This window comes from Acomys minous (genome assembly GCF_964271855.1).
Source record: "Acomys minous genome assembly, chromosome: 3".
Classification (NCBI taxonomy): domain Eukaryota; kingdom Metazoa; phylum Chordata; class Mammalia; order Rodentia; family Muridae; genus Acomys; species Acomys minous.
Window position 1 is genome coordinate 82,441,451 of NC_140485.1, and position 15,634 is coordinate 82,457,084.

Consider the following 15,634-nt stretch of genomic DNA (forward strand, 5'->3'; position numbering starts at 1 on the left):
GGAGAGATGGCTCAGCGGTTAAGAGCACTGTCTGCTCTTCCAGAGGTCCTGAGTTCAATTCCCAGCAACCACATGGTAACTCACAACCATCTATAATGAGATCTGGTGCCCTCTTCTGGTGTGCAGCCATACATATAGGCAGAACACTGTATATGTAATAATTAAATAAATCCTAAAAATAATTTTAAAAACTTAAAAAGCAAGCTATTCCCGGCTCCTCAAGACCAACGCTCTCAATGACCCCCCACTCCAGCTCACTCTATCCAGACAATCTGGCTACCTCAGAGGCTTCCTGACCTCAGGGCCTTTGCAAGCGCTCTCTCTCTCTCTCTCTCTCTCTCTCTCTCTCTCTCTCTCTCTCTCTCTGCAGTTCTAGTTTGTCTCTAGGCCTGTCTTTTTGGTTCTCTCTTGCTGTCTCTCCAGGATGTAAGATCTGTGCAGTCAGGGCCTGATGGGCAGAGTGGATAAGTACCTGGGGGGTGAAGCTGCTGGGGCCAAGCGCATAGGGAACGGCAGGTGAGGGGCGGGCACTGAGGCTGCTCCTAGGTAGAAGGCTGCCTTGGCTCTTGGTTGGCAACTTGATATCCAAGAAGAGGAAAACTCGTTTTTTTGAGGACTTGCCTCCCTCAGACTGAGCATGTCTGCGAGGCGTTTTCTGATTGGTTGATGTAGAGTGGCCCTGCCCACTGTGAGTGGTTTTATCTCCAGGCAGATAGGCCTGGGCAATGTAAGAAAAGTAGTGCCTCCTCTTTCCCTTCTCCTCCCTCGAAATCTTAGTGAGGCTGCCACTCTCTGAGCTTCGCCATGCTGCCCAAGGACAACAATAAAAAGAAAGATGCCAGAAAGCTGGCCAAAAAAGACAAAGACTCAGTAAATAAGTCTGGTGGCAAGGCCAAAAAAAAAAGTGGTCCAAAGGCAAAGTTCAGGACAAGCTCAACAATCTAGTCCTGTCTGACAAAGCCACATACAACAGACTCTGTAAAGAAGTTCCCAACTATAGGCTTATTACTCCCGCTGTGGTCTCTGAGAGACTGGAGGTTCGCAGTCCCTTGACCGGAGCAGCCCTGCTGGAGCTGGTTTCAAAGCACAGAGCCCAAGTAATTTACACCAGAAACACAAAGGATGGAGATGCCCCAGCTGCTGGTAAAGAAGCATGAGCAGGTTCAATCAGCTGTATATTTGGGGAAAGAAAACTTTATTAAATTAGGAAGAAAGAAAAAAAGAAAAAGAGAGAGAGAGGTAGCAAACTGTGAGCCAGAGCCAAACAAGTAAGCAGTGTTCCCTGGGGTTCCTGCTTCAAGCTCCTGCCTTGGCTTCCGCCTTGGTGGACTGTAACATGCAAGAGGAAATAAACCTCGTCCTCTCTAAGTTGCCTTTGGGCATGGTGCCTGTCATAGAAACAGAAAGCAAGAACAAAGGCCCAGAGGCAGGTGAAGGTGCTTGCCACCAAGTCAGGTGGCTTAAGTTAGATCCCAGGCAGCCACGTAGTGCAGGTGAAAACTTAACTCCCACAAGCTGTTTTCTAACCTCCGTATGTGTGCCAAAGCATACCCCATACCTGTTAGTGAGCTGTCACATGCGGTCACTCATGGTTATTTTACACACACACACACACACACACACACACACACACACACACGATAAATAAAACCTTAAAAACTCAAACAAACTTTTTTTTTTTAAACAGCCACACACAGAGTCAGGCCAGTGGTGGCACACACCTTTATTCCCAGCACTCGGGAGGCAGAGGCAGGTGGATCTCTGAATTTGAGGCCACCCTGGTCTACAAACCAGGACAACCAGGGCTACACAGAGAGACCCTGTCTCAAAAAACAAAGAAACAAACAAACAAAAAACAAACAACAGAAAACCCAAAACAAAGAAACAAAACCAGCTACACATTATTTGCATGGGGCATTCCTTTTCTCTCTAGGCATGTGATCAAACGATGTTTTTGTTACTTCGTCCACCTAAACTCCATAGGGTTTTGTGTGCTTTAATTTTGTTTTAAGTATTCTGTTTTCTGTCTATCCATCTACTCATTAACTCCAAACTTGACTGTTTGGTAAACATTCTTTGAGACTTTGGCTACACCCTCAGGACATCTGTAATGCTGTTTAACATTGCAATGGGAGTCTGACTTCTACTTTTATTTTTTAAATTATTCTTCTATTTTTTAATGTGTGTGTGTGAGTGGGTGCTAGGAATTGAACCCAGGTCCTCTGGAAGAGCAGCTGTGTCTCTAGCACCCAGATGTCTAAATTTAAATGTGTGTGTGTGTGTGTGTGTGTGTGTGTGTGTGTGTGTGTGTGTGTGTTTAAGATTTATTTATTATGCAGTGTTCTGCCTGTATGTACACTGGCAGGCCAGAAGAGGGCACCAGATCCCATTATAGATGGTTGTAAGCTACCATGTGGTTGCTGGTAAATTGAACTCAGGACCTTTGAAAGAACAACCAGTGTTCTTAACCTCCGAGCCATTTCTCCAGCTCTTAATTACATATATTTTAAAGTCACTTTCTTTTCTTTTCTTTCCTTCTTTTTTTTTTTTAAGACAGGGTTTCTCTTTGTAGCCCCGGCTGCCCTAAAACTCTCTTTTGGCCTCGAACTCACAGCGATCCACCTGCCTCTGCCTCCCAAGTGCTGGGATTAAAGGCGTGCGCCACCACTGCTCAACTAAAGTCACTTTTGAGGTACAATTCACATTCAACAAAATGAGCCCATTTTAAATGTTAGAAAACCTTTTTTTGTTTTAATTTTGTTTATTTAGTTAGTTTATGCATGCACTGTGCTTGGCATATGCCTGGTACCCATTCGTGGTCAGAAGAAAGTGAAAGATCCCTTGGAACTGGAGTCACAGATAATTGCTAATCACCATGTGGGTGCTGGGACTTGAACCTGCGTCCTCTTGAAAAGCTGCCAGTGCTCTTAACTGTTGAGCCATCTTTCCAGCTGCAGAAATCTTAACAGATTTACACAGCCATAGAACCACAGCCGCAGTCAAATGCAGAGCATAGCAGTCACCCCACGGGTCTATACTCATGCCCTGAAAATCCATCTGCCAGAACCTCCAGAGGGATATAGCTCAGTGGCAGAGCATTTGCCTAGCATGTGTGAGGTTCAGGGTTCAGCCCCCGGTACCACCACCACAAAAAAAATACCAAAGTGAGAGGACAGCTGAAAAGCCTTGCCAATGATGGGGAAGCCAGAATCCTCATCACATCTGAAAGGTACCTGAACACAACGTGGAGACAAGATGCCCACGGATAAGATCCTAACAAGACAATGTCTGCGAAAGCTGAACACCTACAGGAGAGAGTGCGAGAGCCCTAGAGCCAGAAACCTTACGTGGACAGGCAACTGATGTGGGGGAGGGGAAGGGTTCACAGAAGATGGCCCACTGGGTCATCTCCTGCTGCACAAGCCCGGTGACCTGAGTGGCCTGGTGACAGGCACACAGAAGACCCCCAACAACTATCTATTGAGTGGAAAGCTGTAAAAAATGAAAGACAGAAGGCTGGCGGGATAGCTTAACTGGCAAAATGCATGAGGACCTGTGCTGGATCCCCTATAATCCACTTAAAAATGCTGGGTGGCACACACTTGTAATCTCAGTGCTGAGGAGGAAGGGACAAGCCGATCCCTGGGCCTTGCTAGCAGCCCAGCCCAGCCAGATTGGCAAACCTCAAGCCAATGAGAAACCGTCTCCCAAAAACAAGGTTGATAGTTCCTCAGGAATAACACCAGGTTCACCTCTGACCTCCACATGAACGGCACACACATGTGCATGATACCCACCAACACAGGTATGCGCACACACACACACACACACACACACACACACACACACACACACACACACACACACGACACAGGCACCCAAGACACTGAGCTGTTCCTCTAACGGTTGGCCTGTATTAATCCGGGAAGGCTTTCCAGAGGAGGGGGCCTAGAAACCGGAGCTTGACAGTGCTTTCTCCTTCCACTCACTGTACAGATAGGAAACACAGAGAGGTAAAGAAGCTTGCTCAGGGGCACACAGGAGGAAGAGAGAAACCCAGGACGCAGGGCCCCAACACACCATCTCTTCCAAGCACCAGGTAGGTCTTAGAGCAGCAGGCAAGAGGGAGCCTGGGGAGAGCCTCCCAGCCAGAATCTGGAATCCATTTGCCAGGCCAGCAGTGTTTTCCCAGGGAGAAGTGGGAGGCCCTAGCCTGCCCCCTCCCCAACACCATCTGTTCCCTGTTCCCTGTTTATTTATTTATACTTAAGTCTCACCCTCCAACCCTGCTGGGGGCACCAAACATACCAGTATCCCTGCAGAGAGGGGCTAAGGGGACAGAGGGACTGTCAAACCCCGCAGGGTCAGGCAGGACCAGCTCGTGCTGTACCTTAGTTCTTGCTGGCAGCCAACCTATGGGCTTGAGCCACCATGTGCTTGCTGGGAGCTGAACTCAGGACCTCTGCAAGAGCAGACAATGCTCTTATCCACTGAGCCATCTCTCCAGCCCTCAGCCTGTGTGCTTGGAAGGGCAGAGCTGGCATAGCATGGTGGACAGAGCCTAGCATGACCACGGCCAGCAAGACTGCTGTCCAGTTGGTAGCTCTGTGCTCCACTCCATCTCGGCAGAGGCAGCCTGCGCATCACTGAAGGCCCACCAATGCAGAACTCCTGTGCCCTCTCCAGGACCCTCACCCCTGGCCCTGGCCTCGTGTAGGTTAGTGATGCTGTGTTCCGCCTGGGGTCGAGATTGTCCTCCGACCCGACCCTCATCTTCAAGGAAGGCACAGCCACACGAAATAGGGGTTTCATCTCTGTTCCCTGGAGGCCACCCTAGAAGGCTGATATGGTACTGACTGCCTGCTACAGTGGCACCAAATGCAAACTTCAGGAAGCTCAACCCCGCTGCTTCCTAACACCATGAACTGAAGGTCCAGCAAGGAAGAAAGCCCAGGCTGCCCCAGGGCTTCTCGGCAGTCACCCACTCCAGCCCTTCACACATAACCTTCCTCCTCCTGAACTATAAGGCCAGGGTGCTTTCCTCCTTTTCCAGAGAGACCTTTCCCTTGGTCCTCCCCTACTGTGATTGCAATCCTCTGCATCCTCTTTGTGCCTTCTGAGAGTGCTCCCACCAGTTCTCTGTCCTGCTGAGTTGCCCTGCTACATGGCTAGTCTTGGGGTTCACAGAGATCCCTATTTCACTGAAGTCTGGGTCCCCTCTCCTGCTCACATCTCCTGCTTGAGCCTTCCTCCCTATCTTCAGGCAATCCAGGCTCAGTGTCCCCTCTGGGCTCAGGACCCTCTGCATAGCACACAGAGCTAGGGTCCCATGGTACCCTCAAAAGGCTTCTTGGAGAGGCAGGGGACTGAGCAGGCCCTGGTTCTGGGGTCCACACTCCCCTGTTATAGCCATGGGAGCAAATGTCTGCAAAGCCAGGGAACACTCCAGATGAGCCCACCGTGGCTGGGGGTTTCCACAGCTGGACAGGAAACCGCAATAGGGGTCCCACGGGGCCAGCAAAGTGGGGAGGGGACATTTGCTGGCCACACCCCTCTGCCTGATGGGCCCTGTGGAGGCTATTTTCCTCCTCATTGCCCTGGGGAAACAGGCTTATGAGGAGCTTCCATCCACCAGAGTCCTGCAAAAAAAAAAATCTGCACTGGGTTTGAACCTAGGCTTACCCCACATCCTAGCTACTTTCAGCCACACACCCAGGCCTTCCAGGGTAATATGGGGTAAGTCCACTTCGGGTCCTGCATTGTTCAGGCCTGGTGAGAGGGGAGACCCCAAGAACCACAGGAAAGATGTGAATTGTGGGGAGAGCAGGCAGGTGTCCAGGGTGCGCATCCTACCCTTCTTGGTGCTTGCTTTCCCGCCCCAATGGGCCCCGGCCCTCGCAGTGCCTCCTCATCTGGCCTCCATGTGCTCACGCTGCACCTGAGTACACAGACTGCCCAATCTATCTTGGACTGTCAGAGGATCAATAGGGCTCCCAAGGCCAGCACAGCGGGGCGCTGGAGGGGAGTCCCTAATGAAAGCCAAAAAGGGGACCTGGAGGGCATAGCCAGGCAGAAGAGAACGGCCAGGCTAAGAGTGGGCTCCCGGCTAGAGCCAACATTGAATAGCAAGGGACTGCCCGGAAGGCCCAGCTCTCAGGGCTAAGGCCTGAGGGTTCCCTGGGTGTGGAGGTGAGGAGGGGAAAAGCAGGCTGGTTTCCAGGCTGGTGTTGCCTCTGACCTTGGGGATCTGTCCCTTGCCCTGTTTGAACCTCAGCTTCTTTACTTTTGGAGGTGAAGGCTGTAGCTTTGGCCTAGTGGTAGAGTACCTGGCTGTGTGTGTGACGACTTCATCCCCAGTGAGGAGGGCCAGGGCAGAGGTTGCACTGCCTGGTGTGGTGCCACAGGGAGTCCTGGAGGCCTAAGCCAAGTAAGTCTCCAAAATGTGAGCAAAATAAAGCGAGGCATAGGGGTAGGCTGCATTCAGCTGAGCCCCACAAGCAGAGTTACCACTATTTTACCACTAAACCAAAGACAGTAGGGATTTGGGGGTGGGGGTGGGGGTGGGGGGGGAGCTGCCAGAGGCGGCCTGTATAGGTGGGGGAGGGAGCTTGCCTGGCTGCACTGCTGCTCACATCTTGCTCCCTGCTGATGTTTCCCCTGCTTAGACCATAAAGACATCCGATATCATTATGAGGCAGGAAGCATGGGAGCTGCCAGGCGGATGTTACCTTCGTGACGGACCAAACTGAATAGATCAGAAATGAGACAGATCGTCACCATGGGCCCCTCCCTGAAGGCTTCCTGCTCTCAGTACCTGGTGTGTGTGTGTGTGTGTGTGTGTGTGTGTGTGTGTGTGTGATCTGTAGTTTTAAAAAATCATCAAGCAGCCAGGCTGTGGTGGTGCTTTTAATCCCAGCACTTGGGAGGTAGAGGCAGCACATCTCTGTGAATTCAAGGCCAGCCTGGTTGGCATAGTAAGTTTTGAGCCAGTCAGGTCTACACATTAAGCATCTATCTCAAATACACACACACACACACACACACACACACACACACACACACACACACACAAATGGGAAGGAAGGAAGGAAGGAAGGAAAGAAGAGAGAGAGAGAGAAAGAAAAGAAAGAAAGAAAGAAAGAAAGAAAGAAAGGAGGAAAACAGCAGGCAGGGTGTGTGTCTGAAATACCAGCTCTGGGGAGGCAGAGACTGGAGGACCAGCCTTGCCTACACACCAAGGTACTTCCTCAGAAACAAAGGAGTGGAATGAAGGTTGTAAAAGTCAAGGACTAGTTAAGAGACTAGTTTCAGAGAAAAGAGACAAAGAGATGTTTAAAAACCAAATGAAAAAAATAAACAAACAAAAGACACCTACCTGCCACTGGATACTGGATCAGATAGTGTTTCACCTGTTTGCTGTAAGTCCATGGGTGCATGAGCTGATAACTAAAACTCAGTATGCACAGGTGACATCCTGAGTCCTTGTCACAGTGACGGCATCCATCCTCACAACCACCCCCTGAAGGTGTGGCCACTTCCCCTCTGTGTGGGTGACACACAGATGCTGAGTATCTTGCCCAAAGTCACACAGCTGGAAAAGGTAATGCTCGCAGATAATTGTGGTGGTGGTGGTGGCCGTGGCCGTGGCTGTGGCCATGGTGGTAGTGATGATGATAGTGGTGGTGGTGGTGGTGGTGGTAGTGATGGTGGGGTTGATGGTGATGGTGGTGGTGGTGGTGGTAGGTGGAGTCATCAAAACCTTACCTGACCACACCCACTTCTGTCACCTCAGCCACACATGGCCTCAGCATAAGCTGAAGCAGACGAGGAGGGACAGGCTAACAGAAGGGAAGACTCCAACAAGGCAGCCTTTGGTGGTTATCACCCACGCCATTGTCGGTCTATGATGCAATGTCCAGAGTCACCTGTGTGGAAAGTAACCATCTGCACTCTCCCCCCAACCCCAGTTCACTGGTTCAGTAAGCAGGACTTGAATGGAATTGTTTCTCTGATTTGTGGCTGCCTTCTGTTTTGTATGCTAACTAAAAATTCAGTTCAAAATGCTACCTGCATTAAAAAGGTGAGTGAAATCCTTGCCTGGGTGGAGAGCCTGCCATTTGTCAGGCTCGGCACTCACCTGGGGATACAGAGATGTTAGACCAGTGCTGCTCACCCTTCCTAAAGCTTTAATACAGCTCCTCATGCTGTGGTGAGCCCCAGGCATAAAATCACTTCGCTGCTACTCCCTAACTGTGGTTTTACTACTGTTATGAATTGCAAAGTAAATATCTGAAATGCAGGCTATCTGGTACGTGACCCCTGGCGAAAGGGTCGGTCCACCTCCTGAGGGCCTGCAACTCACAGGTCGGGAATCTCTGGGACTCAGAGATGAGCCAACCAGAAAGGACGTCCAAAGCAATGGCTGCCTGAAAAAAAGGTTTCACTGAGGAAGGACATTCTCAGCGGTGTTTTGACGAATGCATAGGAGTTCCTAAAATGATGAGAAAAGGGAAGAGCGAAATCTCTAAGGCAGGTTTCTGTTAGGACAGGTGACTTGGTGGCATGTGATATCCCATGCCTGGAACTCCAGAACCCCAAGCTTGGCCACAAGTTCAAGGCCAGGCTGAATGTGGAGTAAAACCCTGTGCTGTAGAAATGGTGGGGGAACTTAAGCACAGAGGGAAAGGACTGAGGCACGGGGCTCATCGCACTGTTCCTAGAGAGCCCAGCTAAGGCCACCTCTCTCCTGTCGCCTCCCTCCGCCCACTCTTTGCTTCAACTACAGAGCTGAATTTGGCTCCTTTTTTCAGGTAGCCTGTCATTTCACCACATGCCTGGCTTCATTGTCCATCAGTTGATCCGTTTCCATCAGCCCATTCTCTACTCTGCCCCTAAGCATTGTGGGAAGCCCCTTGTGCACCATCAAGCCAGGACAGGGATGGCGGCCGTGGTGGTGAAGCCTGAGATTTGGCACTGGCCTCCCCAATCCCCTTGTGGTCCTTGCCTTAGGGTTTCCATTGCTGTGATGAGCACCCTGACCAAATGCATGTTGGAGAAGAGGAGTTAGCTGGCTTACGTGTTCTGATAACAGGACAGAAACTTAGGGCAGGAGGCTGGAGACAGGAATGGAGGTAGAGGTCATGGAGGAACACTCCTCACTGGCTTGCTCAGCTGCTTTCTTATGTATTTCAGGACCACCTGCCCAGGGGTGGTATTGCCCACAGGGGGCTGGGCCCCTCCACATCAATCCTTATTCAAAAAAGAAAAAAAATGTCCCACAGAACTTGCCTACAGGCCAACCTGATGGAAGAATTTTCTTAATTGAGGTTCTTTTTCCCAGGTGTCCCTGGCCTGTGGAAAGTTGAAACAAACAAACAAACAAACAAACAAACAAACCTAACCAGGAACATCCCGGAGCATCACTTTCACCTGGGGACCATAAGCTAGAGGTAGCAGAAAGGGACCTCAGCAGGAACCTCCCCAGATGTGTCTCCACCTTGTGCTAGGTGGTCAGTGAGGGTGGGACAGGATCCATGTGAGACGGGATCTGGCTAGTGTAGGCCGCTTCCTGCATACTCTTGAGAGTGGCTGAAGTCCGGAGCCTTGGGCCAGGGTTGATACTAAGAAGTGAAGGGAATGGCCAGGCGTGGTGACACACACCTATAATCCCAGAACTCCGGGAGGCAGAGGCAGGCGGATCGCTGTGAGTTTGAGGCCAGCCTGGTCTACAAAGTGAGTCCAGGACAACCAGGGCTACACAGAGAAACTCTGTCTTAAGAAGAAGGAAGAGGAAAGGGAGGAGGAGGAGGAAGAGGAGGTAGAAGAGGAAGAAGAATGAGGAGGAGGAGAAGAGGAAGAAGAGGAGGAGGAAGAGGAGGAGGAGGAGAAGTGCTTTTGGCCCTGACTGTGGGTGGGGGTGGGGAGGTCCCCCCCCCCCCCATGGGCAGGACTTACTTCCTCTACACACCAGCCTGTCCTTCGGTCCCAGATCCCACCACTCTGTTGTGGCTGTATTCCCACGGTGAACCGACACAAAATCAGGCAAAGGTGGCAGCCTTGCCCTTTCTGGGTCTTCCCTCTAGAAAGGACCTCTTCTCACTGTGGAAGGAGCTGAGCTCAGGCTCAAGTCAGGTGGGAGGCTGCACTCTGCGCAGACAGATTACAAAATCACCATCCCTCAGCAATATGTACAGAGGTGATTTCCAAAACCAAGTTTTAATTAGAAAACCTGTCTCAAGAAAAAAAAAAAAAAGGCAGGTGGCTGGGCATGGTGGCACACACCTTTAATCCTAGCATTCAGGAGGCACAGGCAGGCGATTTCTGCGAGTTCTAGGCCAGCCTTGTCTACAAAGGGAGTCCAGGACAGCCAAGGCTACACAGAGAAACCCTGTCTGGAAAAACAAGAAGAAAAGAAAAGAAAAGAAAAAAAAAAGGAAGGTTATACATGCATACATTTAGCGCAATACTCATAAAATAAAAGTAAGCTTTAAAAAATTTAAGTTTAAATCTAGGCCCATAGGCATGGTTCAGAAGTTTAGAATGCTTATCGATCTTACAGGGCATTGAACTTTGGTTTCCAGCACTTGGGATGCTGGCTTACAAGTGTCTGTCAGCTCCAGCGGATCTGACACCCTCCTGGCATTCACTATGTAGACCAAGCCAACCTCAGACTCACAGGGATCCTCTGCCTCTGCCTCTGCCTCGAGTGCTGGGATTAAAGGTGTGAGCCACTCACCCAGTTAAAATAAATCTTTAAGAGAAAGAAAAAATTAAATGCAGATACTTGAGTTTTTAAAAGAAACTTAGCTCGTGAGAGATATTCACTGTTGAATTCTGCATGTTCCCTGTTCCGTTCTGTTTATCTCTACAGTGTCAGTTGCCCTGGGCTTCTCTAAGAGATGGGTTCAGGCCCCTGGGAGTGGCTTAAATGAGATGCCTCTATAAGTCTCCAGCCTTTGAATACTTGGTCACTAGCTGGTGGCTGTTTGGGGAAGTTTGGGAGGTGTCACTTTGCTGGAAAAAATATGTCACTGATGGGGCTTTGAGGTTTCAAAGAGAGACATTCCCAGTGTTCTCTCTGCTTCCTGTCATGGTTGGGAACGTGAGCTCTCAGCTGTGCTCCAGCCACTTCTGCTGCTCCACCATTACAGACTCTAACAGTCCGGAGCCATAAGCCCCAAACACGCCCTTTCTTCTGTAGGCTGCCTTTGTCATGGCGTTTTTTACCACAGCAACAGAAAAGTAGCTAATACAGTTGAAACAAATTCCAAGGCAGTGTTTGCATGGAACCTGGGCGCATCCTCCCATCTGCTGGAGACGGTACCCAAGGCCTCCCACCTGCCACCTGCTGGAAAGGTGCTCCACCTGGCAGTCCTCCCTCGGGCTTCAGATCACTCCTATGTGACACCTAGTGTCTACTGTAAAGAAGTAAGTAAACAGTCACCACACTGCATTGCTTAGGGAACACCACGCTTGCACATGCTGATGAAAAAAAATTTCTTTTTTTGGAATATTTCCTATTTGCAGTAGGTTGGATCTACACATTAGGAACTCTGTATTGCTTTTTATTATGCTTATTTTTAGCTTTATTTATTTTATGTGTATGAGTTGTTTTAAATGTATGTATGTGTGTATTTAGTTATGTGTGTTGTGTGTATGCCTAGTCCCCATAGAGTTCAGGAGAGGGTCAGATCACCGGGACAGGAGTTATTGATGGCTGTGAGTGGTCATGTGGATGCTGGGAACTAAACACAGGTCCTTTGAGAGAGCAGCAAGTGCTCTACCCACTAAGCCGTCTCTTCAGGCTCACCACATTCCTCCCTAGCCTATCCCCCTTCCCATGTTTTGGGCCTCTAGAGACGCACGTTGCTGGCAGCTGTGCGAGTTCTTAAGTATGCTTTGGTGGCATACAATGTCCTGCTGTGTGTATTGTTGCTTTCTGTGTTTATTATTTGGGTGCATGCTCAGGTTGATGTGGATGTGCGTGCACATGTGTGTGGAGGGTCTCAATGAATGTATACAATTGCTCTAACACTGCACTTCACTTATGTTCCAGGTGTGGTCTTGGCTGGGGGCATGGGAGTACATTTCTGTGGTGACACTGAAATGTACACAAATGTGTCTGTTCCCTCGGGAGCATATAAACTGAAGCCTCCAGTCCCCAACCCCCAGCAGTCTCTCATAACATCTGAGTCACCCGGTCACTGTGATGGTCGCCATTAATTAACTGGCATCTACTGTTTGCTCTCTGGACACCGAGAATTTCCTCTGTGGTTCCTATCCCTCAACATTCCTCATTGTTGGTGGCCTGTGTGAAGTTCTCCTGGCTGGCTTAGTCCCCTATGCCTCGCTCTGCCCATTCACAGGTCCTCAGAGCCAGTCTGTTTACAAAAAAAGTTTTGGTGCTCAGACTGCACAGCCTACCTTGAAGTCTAAGCTCCCATCAGCCCTGTTTCTCAGTAACAGAGACATGGTGCTCTGATCAAGGCCAGGCACAGATCTTTCCCGCAGATCTGCCTGTCTTGCTCCATCAGCAACTCCAGGATGCTGCAGTTATAAGAAATCCAATTTACAACACAGGAAGGAACTGGTCCAGGCCCATGAGGCATTGGACAAGGCTCTTGGGCAGTTGCCCGGAGATGCTGTTTATGGGTAAGGCTGGAGACATAGCAAGGGCACATCCTCATCCGGGGCACATAGTAAAGGCACTCACATTCTGGAGTAAGGGCAGAATGTGAGATGCCTGGGTAGGCATCTTCGAAGGCTTGTCGGCCTCTCCCATCTTCTCGGCCCTCAGAGCTGTCCCTTCCATAGAGTGTCCTTCACTCTCTTGGCCACATCAATCAAACCCACCAGCCCTACCTTGCCCTTTTCAAAGCCCTATCCACCTCCCCACACAGATAGCAGAAAAGACACCAGCATCTCTGATGTGCCTGGCCTAGAGCAAGGTACCACATCTCTGGCCTCCTGCAGTTCATCTTTTAAAGACCATGAATAGGTGAAGATTTCCACTCTGTACAGCTGGCTTTCTGGGATGGAGAGGATGAGGCAGAGCAAAGGGAAGAGGAGGACACAGGACAGAGACAGGACCTGAGCCACAAGCCTCTCTGCCTCTTATGTCCCAGCTCACTTTAGGATAGGTGAGGAAGAAAGATCACTTCTTCCTTGTCCCTTGCTCTGTCTCCCCAGGAACTCTAAGTGGTCTGAAGAAGAGATCAAGGACCCGGAACTAGAACGTCAAAGATACTCAAAGATACTCTTGAGAGATGCCCTGCCAGCTCTACCCCACCCCCAGCCTGGGCTCTCCACAGCCTCTTCAGTGGGAATTCCTCAGTGCAGCGTGGAGTTCCGGTGGATTTTTATGGGCCAGCCGCAAGCAGACAAATGGAGAAGAAAAACATCCCCCTGGAGCCCACTGGCCTCTCAGAACCTAGCTTCCGCTTGCTCAGCCGCTGGAAGGACAGGACGCTGGGCTGTTTTAACCCTGTGTGGGAGGTGACCTCGGAGATGGAGTCAAGACCCTCCCTGCCCGAGCCCTGAATTGACACCGGTCTCTCCCAATGCTCAGCTCTCCCCCAGGCTTTTGGTAAAACTGTTTCAAAGGCTCCAGATCTCTGGCTGGGGAGTGACATGGCTGAGAGGATGAGGAAGCCTGGCTTTAAGCTTGACAACCTGTGTATGATCCTTGGAACCTACACAGTGGAAGGAGAGTACCGGTTCCTACAAGGGGTCTTCTGACTTCCACCAGGCATGATGGCACGCGTGCCACAACCCCCGCTACAAACAAGCAAACAAAAAGCTAAAGGTCCCAGATGCCTGTCTGTAATCACAGCACATCTGCTTTCTGGGAAGTGCAGTATTGCCAAGTGTCCTATGAGAATGCGTCCAAGGCAAGCGTAGGAAATAGAGACAGGTGGACCAGCATGGATTTGCACCGCACAGAAGGACTTGGAGATCCAGCCGGGCCTGTCTGGTCGGAAAGATCTTAATCCTGGCTTTGCAAACAGAGCTGTCTCTCTGATACTGGCTTCCTGAGGAAAAAAAAATTGTGTGCTGTTGGTGGGTGAGGGTAGGGAAGGATGCCAGTCATGCACACTGCTGGCACTCGACACATAACAGCCGTTGTTACTGCTGCTGTCCCTCTCGCTTCCCTCCTCAAACCTGGCAGGGAGACCCCAGCACCCACATTCCACACACGGCACAAGCTCCCTTACCTCCCTGTGCCCCGCTTTCCCACTTACCAACTGGGATTTTGACTACCGGTTCTGTAGTCCTCCAGGTTCTGTGTGAGTGAACTTTGTCTGAACTCCACAGCAACACTGACAGGTTTGCAGGAGGAGGAGGGGCAAAGGGTGCTGATGTGAGCCACCTGAGCACAGATTTCACAGCTAAGGCCAGGCAGATCAGTGCGCTGTTTACTGCTTAGCTCCCAGCCTCTCACATGTCTCATGCCATGTTTCCCAACATGTATGCTTTTGGGTGGTGATTCCACTGTTCAAAATGACCCTGTGTGTAGCATGGAACCCTGTCTAATGTCCCTAACCAACAAGAAGATATGTGTGTTAAATAAGTTTTGTCGCTGGGTGGTGGTGGAGCATGCCTTTAATCCTAGCACTCAGGAGGCAGAGGCAGGTGGATTGCTGTGAGTTCAAGGCCAACCTGGTCTACAAAGTGAGTCCAGGACAGCCAAGGCTACACAGGGAAACCCTGTCTTGAAAAAAACCAAATAAATAAATAAATAAATTCTGTCCAAGGGTGAGACACAATGTAACAATGAACTCAAAGCCAGTGACTCAAGGAGACATCATGCATGTTAATGAAAGGGGTCCCTCAGCGGAGGGCCCATCACCAAGGAATTGACTGCTGATGAAAATGTGACTAGAGGGCTCATGGGAGCAAGCATTGAACTCAAAAGCACAGCATCATTGCTTCCAGGGAGATGCACTTACAGCAGCTCTGTGGCCTAGAGTCACAGAGCACAATGACAGGCTTGGGGGATGTGGAGGCACTGCCACGAAATTCAGTACAACCAGCATCACCAGTTGCTGTATCCACCATGAGCCGGACGCCACAGTGAGGACTTGTTCTGTGGCGTCTACAGTTTCACTTGGGAAACATCATACATCAGGCTAATGCTGCAGTTGATGGCTCTCCCTGGGCCTGGAAAACAGTGAGAACAGACCAGTCAGAAGTAACATGCTTTCAGCTGCAACTCCGAACCTCAAAAGCAAGGGAGGCCCAGAAGCAAGACGGAAGCTGCAGCACCCGCAACCCATTAGCTGCCAGGAGGGATGGGGCCTCACAATCTCATCCCTACTCCATGATAGCCTGTTGATTGACCCAATCTTGTGCACATTTGTGCAGGTGATCACAGCTGCTGTGGATTCAAGAGTGTATTGGCCACATCAGACTCAGAAGACATTGTACCAGGGTTTCTGTGTCTGTTTAAGGAATCACTAGAGACTCAACTGTCCCATCTTTCCACTATGCCGTCCTTGGCGTGGGACTTCTGTTCTCACAGCCTCAAGCTGGCTGCTCTGTCTCCAGGAATTCATCTCCATCCCAGGCAGGAAGAAAGGAAGGATAAAAGCTAAACGCCTTTCCAGGAGTCTCTGCAATTTCATTTGGAGATTCC

General features: G+C 50.2%; 1 pseudogene across 1 annotated transcript; it reads left to right on the top strand.

Annotated features, from left to right (window-relative positions):
• The first annotated feature begins 804 nt into the window (after positions 1-804).
• On the top strand, positions 805-1,157 carry LOC311593952 (small ribosomal subunit protein eS25-like; annotated as a pseudogene). Its single transcript has one exon. The product of its transcript is annotated as a small ribosomal subunit protein eS25-like (transcript).
• Positions 1,158-15,634: the final 14,477 nt, after the last annotated feature.